The following is a 5998-nucleotide window of genomic DNA, read 5'->3' as shown; positions in this document are numbered from 1 at the left end:
TTCTCGGAGTTATCCCGTCATGCTATCTAGTTGGTTCCCACAGACAGGGAGAGGATCATGAGGTTTATAGATGGCCTCACTTTTTAGCTACGGTTGCTTATGACCAGAGAGAGGGTGTCTGGTGCTACCTTTGATGAGGTTGTCGACATTGCTCGGCAGATTGAGATGGTTCGCGGTCAGGAGAGGGTTGAGAGGTAGGCCAAAAGGCCTCGTGGTCAGGGTGGATTTAGCGGTGCTCCTTTCAGGGGTCATTTCCAGCACGATAGAGGTCGTCATTTCAGACAGGCTCAGTCAGCTCGGCCATTTATCTAGCCATGGTTCTCACAGTCATCAGCATGGCCAGTCATCATTCAGTGCACTACCAACGCAGAGTTCTCATCATTCCCCGTCCGCTCAAGTATCCTCGAGTAGTTCTTTTGGGTATCAGGAGAAACAGTTTCGTCAGAGGAGGGGTTGTTTTGAGTGTGGAGATTTTGGTCACATTATGAGAGATTGCCCTAGGCTATTAGGTGGGCCTCCACAGCGGAGTACTCGGCCGATGGCACCAGCACCAGTTCCTCCACCACCCGCCCAGCCAGCTAGGGGCGGAGCCGAGTCAGCTAGGGGTCGCCCGAGATGGGCAGGGAGATCAAGGGGTGGTCAGGCCCGTTTCTATGCCCTCCCTGCCAAACCAGATGTTATTGCTTCAGATTCTGTGATTACACGTATTGTCTCAGTTTGTCACAGAGATGCCTCTGTATTATTTGACCCTGGTTCCATGTATTCATATGTTTCCTCGTATTTCGCCCATTTTATGGATATGCCCCATGAGTCTTTAGTTTAATCTGTTCATGCATCTACTCCTGTGGGCGATACTATTGTTGTGGACTGCGCATATCGGTCATGTGTGGTGACTATTGGAGGTCTGGAGACCCGAGTGGACATTTTGCTACTCAGTATGGTTGACTTTGGTGTGATATTGGTTATGGATTGGTTATCTTCATGTCATGCTGTTCTAGATTGTCACGCTAAGACCGTGACGTTGGCGATGTCGGGATTTTCGAGGGTTGAGTGCATCAGTTCTATATATTATGTACCTAGTAGGGTGATTTCATATTTGAAGGCTCAGCGTATGGTTGAGAAGGTTTACTATCTTATTTGGCATTTGTGAGGGATGTTAGTGCAGAGACTCCTGCCATTGATTCTGTTCCGGTGGTATGTGATTTTCCGAATGTGTTTCCTGCAGACCTGCCGGGCATGCCGCCTGACAGGGATATTGACTTCAGTATTGATTTGGTGCTGGGCACTCAGCCCATTTCTATTCCACCGTATCATATGGCACCCGCAGAGTTGAAGGAATTGAAGGAATAGCTTCAGGAACTCCTTGATAAGGGATTTATTCTGCCTAGTGTGTCACCTTGGGGTGCACCGGTTCTATTTGTAAAGAAGAAGGATGGTTCCATGAGGATGTGTATTGATTACAGGTAGTTGAACAAGGTCACAGTCAAGAACAAGTATTCTTTGCCTCGTATTGATGATTTATTTGACCATCTTCAGGGAGTGAGGGTGTTCTCTAAGATTGATTTGAGGTCCAATTATCACCAGCTGAAGATTCGGGATTCGGATATTCTTAAGACAACTTTCAGGACCCGTTATGGACATTATGAGTTCTTGGTGATGTCTTTTGGGCTGACCAATGCCAAAACAACGTTCATGTATTTGATGAACAGTGTATTCCAACCCTATTTGGACTCATTCATTATTGTATTCATTGATGACATCCTGGTGTACTTTCGTAGCCAGGAGGAGCATGCTCAGCATTTGAGGGTTGTATTGCAGAGATTGAGGGAGGAGAAGGTTTATGCAAAGTTCTTCAAGTGTGAGTTTTGGCTCGGTTCAGTAGCATTCTTGGGGAACGTGGTGTCCAGTGAGGGTATTCAGGTATATCCGAAGAAGATAGAGGCAGTGCAAAGTTGGCCTAGACTATCCTCAACCACGAAGATTAGGAGCTTCCTTGGTTTGGCGGGCAATTACCGTCGCTTTGTGGAGGGATTTTCATCTATTGCATCGCCCTTGACCAAATTGACCCAAAAGGGTGCTCCATTCAGGTGGTCGGATGAATGTGAGGAGAGCTTTTAGAAGCTCAAGACTGCTTTGACCACAACTCTAGTGTTAGTTCTGCCATTAGCTTCAGGTTCTTACACCGTGTATTGTGATGCCTCGAGAGTAGGTATTGGATATGTTCTGATGCAGGAGGGTAGGATGATTGCCTATGCCTCGCGCCAGTTGAAGACCCATGAGAAGAACTATCCTGTCTATGATCTGGATTTAGCAGCCATTGTTCACGCCTTGAAGATTTGGCGTCATTGTTTGTATGGGGTTCATTGTGAGATCTATACTGATCATCGGAGTTTGCAGTATCTGTTGAAGCAGAAAGATCTTAATTTGCGTCAGCGGAGATGGTTGGAGCTTCTTAAGGACTATGATATCACTATTTTATACCATCTGGGGAAGGCCAATGTGGTGGCCGATGCTTTGAATCGCCGGGCGGAGAGTTTGGGTAGTTTGGCATATCTTCCGGTAGCATAGAGACCCTTGGCATTGGATGTTCAGGCCTTAGCGGGCCAGCTTGTCAGACTGGATATTTCAGAGCCGAGTTGGATTTTGGCTTGTGTGGTCTCCAGGTCTTCTCTTTATGACTGTATCAGGGAGCGTCAATATGATGACCCTCACTTGCTCGTTCTTCAGGACAGGGTTCAACGAGGTGATGCCAAAGATGTGACTATTGGTGATGATGGCGTGTTGAGGATGCAAGGCCGGATATGTGTGCCCAACGTGGATGGGTTTCGGGAGTTGATTCTTGAGGAGGCCCATAACTCTCGGTACTCCATCCATCCTGGTGCCACGAAGATGTACTAGGATTTGAGACAACACTATTGGTAGAGGCGGATGAAGAAGGATATAATTGGGTTTGTGGCTCAGTGTCTCAACTGTCAGCAGGTTAAGTATAAACAAGAGAAATCGGGTGGCTTGCTTCAGAGGTTAGAGATCCCAGAGTGGAAGTGGGAGCGAATCACCATGGACTTCGTAGTTGGGCTCCCACGAACTTCGAGGAAGTTCGATGCTATTTGGGTGATTATAGATCGGCTAACCAAGTCCGCTCACTTCATTCTAGTTGGTACTACTTATACTTCAGAGCGGTTGGCTGAGATTTATATCCGAGAGGTTGTTCGCCTGCATGGTGTTCCAGTTTCTATCATTTCAGATAGAGGTACTCGATTTACATCGCAGTTTTGGAGGGCCGTGCAGCGAGAGTTGGGTACTCAAGTTGAGTTGAGCATAACTTTTCACCCTCAGACAGACGGGCAGTCTGAGCGCACTATTCAGATATTGGAGGACATGTTGCGCACTTGTGTCATTGACTTTGGGGGTTCATGGGATCACTTTCTGCCGCTCGCAGAGTTTGCATATAACAATAGTTACTAGTCGTGTATTCAGATGGCTCCGTACGAGGCTTTATATGAGAGGAGGTGTAGATCTCCGATAGGATGGTTTGAGCCGGGCGAGGCTAGGCTCTTAGGTACATACTTGGTCCAGGATTCATTAGATAAGGCAAAATTGATTCAGGAGCGGCTTCATACGGCGCAATCTAGGCAGAAGAGCTATGCAGACAAGAATATCTGTGATGTTCTTTTATGGTTGGGAAGAAGGTTTTGCTGATGGTATCACCCATGAAGGGTGTTATGAGGTTTGGGAAGAGGGGCAAGTTGAGCCCCCGGTTCATTGGGCCTTTTGAGGTGCTTCAGAGGACAGGGGAGGTGGCTTATAAGCTTGCCTTGCCACCCAGCTTGTCGAGTGTGCATCCACTGTTTCATGTTTCTATACTCCGGAAGTATGTTGGAGATCCGTCCTATATTTTGGATTTCAGCACGGTTCAGTTGGAGAGTGATATGACTTATAATATGGAGCTGGTGGCCATTTTGGATCGGCAGGTTTGGAAGTTGAGGTCGAAGGACATAGCTTCAGTGAAGGTGCAGTGGAGAGGTTAGCTTGTGGAGGAGGGCCCCTGGGAAACCGAGCGGGAGATGCGGAGCATATATCCACGCCTATTCGAGACTCCAAGTATGTTTCTAGATCCGTTCGAGGACGAACGATTATTTAAGAGGGGGGATGTAACGACCGGGCCGGTCGTTTCGAGAGTTATAGCCCCGTTTCCCCCATTCCTGTTTCCCTTTTGTGCTTTTCAGCTATATTATGATATACCGGGTTAGTTGGTTCGGGTCCGGAGTGGTTTCTGATTGGATTGAGACACTTAGTCTCTAAAGTAGAAGCTTAAGTTGGAAAAGTCAACTGGATATTGAATTATATGTAAATGATCTCGGATTTGAATTCTAATGGTTCCATTAGCTTCGTTAGGTAATTTTGGACTTAGGAGCGCGTCTGAAATGTGATTTGGAGGTCCGTAGTGGAATTAGGCTTGAATTGGCGAAAGTTGAAAATTTGGCAATTTCGATCGACAGTGAAAAATTTGATATCGGGGTCGGAATGGATTTCCAGAAGTTGGAGTAGGTTCGTGTTGTCATTTTTGACGTGTTTGTAAAATTTGAGGTCATTCGGACGTGGTTTGGTTGGTTTCGGCATCGGTTGTCGAATTTGGGAGTTTAGAAGTTCTTAGGCTTGAATCCGAGGGTAATTTGGTATTTTGATGTGGTTTTTAGTGATTCGAAGGCTCGACTAAGTTTGTATGTTGATATATAACTTGTTGGTATGTTAACGGATTGTTTGAAGTTGGGGTGAGTCCGGGTGGTTAACGGATTATTTGAAGTTGGAAAAATGCAGTTGAAGCTGTTGCTACTGGTATTTTCGCACCTGCAGAGGGGGAGCTGCAGGTGCGAGGTCGCAGGAGCGTGTGGGAGTTCGCAGGTTTGAACACTGTTGAGGTAGGCTGGGTCCGTAGGTGAGTAGGATAGGTCGCATCTGCGAGTCCGCAGATGCAGATAGGTGCCCGCAGAAGTGGAAGTGAGGAGGTCAGGCAGTGGCCGCAGGTGCAAGGTCTTTTCCGCACCTGCATGGTCGCAGATGCGGATATGGAGCGCAGGTGTGAAGTTGGGGTTTTTATTGATTTTCCGCAGGTGCGGAGGTTCTTGCGTAGATGCGGTACCGCAGGTGCACAAATGCGGCACCGCAGGTGCGCATATTTAGCCGTAGGTATGAAAGACCTGGGCAGAAACTATAAATTGAACACTTCGCGAATGTTGGTTCATTACCACCATTTTCAAGTCGGTTTTTGGAGATTTTGGAGTGATCTTTGAAGGGGATTCAAGGGTATTCACTTAGTTTAAGTTGCTTGAGCTCTATTATCATTAGCTATGGTGTTTTCCCGTTAATTTCTCACCTAATTAGTAGGATATTTGGAGTGAAATAAGGGGTTAGGGCTTGGGTTTTTGGAGAGAGTAATTTGGGGATTTGAGGGACCAAATGAGGTCGGATTTTGATAATTTTAGTATGGGTAGACTCGAGAGTGAATGGGATTTCGGGTTTTGTGACTTTTATCAGATTTTGAGACGTGGGCCCGGGGGTCGGGTTTGAGTGAATTTCGGGATTTGGCCTATGAATTAGTATTTTCCTTGCGGGATTCATTCCTTTAGCTCATATTGATCGTGTTTTATTGCTTGTGGATAGATTCAGGTCATTTGGAGGCCGGTTCGAGAGGAAAGAGCATTCCGGAGTAGAAGTTCTATACTGTTGAGGTAAGTAACTATTTTAAATCTGGTCTTGAGGGTATGAAACCCGGAGTTTAGTATAATGTGACTGTTTGGAGGTGGCACCCATGCTAGGTGACAGGCGTGTAGATGTACGCCATGAGGGATTGAGACTTGGTCTGTCCCGGGAGACTGTGAAGCCTAATAGCCTTTATTTGTGTTTATATTCATTCCCGTCTACTAGAACTTGACTGTGTTCGTGTTAGAAATCATGCTTAGGCTATATTCCTTCTCATGGTAATTATACTCAGTCATGG

Source organism: Nicotiana tabacum, chromosome 17, assembly GCF_000715075.1.
Source record: "Nicotiana tabacum cultivar K326 chromosome 17, ASM71507v2, whole genome shotgun sequence".
In the NCBI taxonomy this organism is placed as follows: domain Eukaryota; kingdom Viridiplantae; phylum Streptophyta; class Magnoliopsida; order Solanales; family Solanaceae; genus Nicotiana; species Nicotiana tabacum.
The sequence above is the reverse complement of the archived record's forward strand: the minus strand, read 5'-3'. Positions refer to the sequence as shown.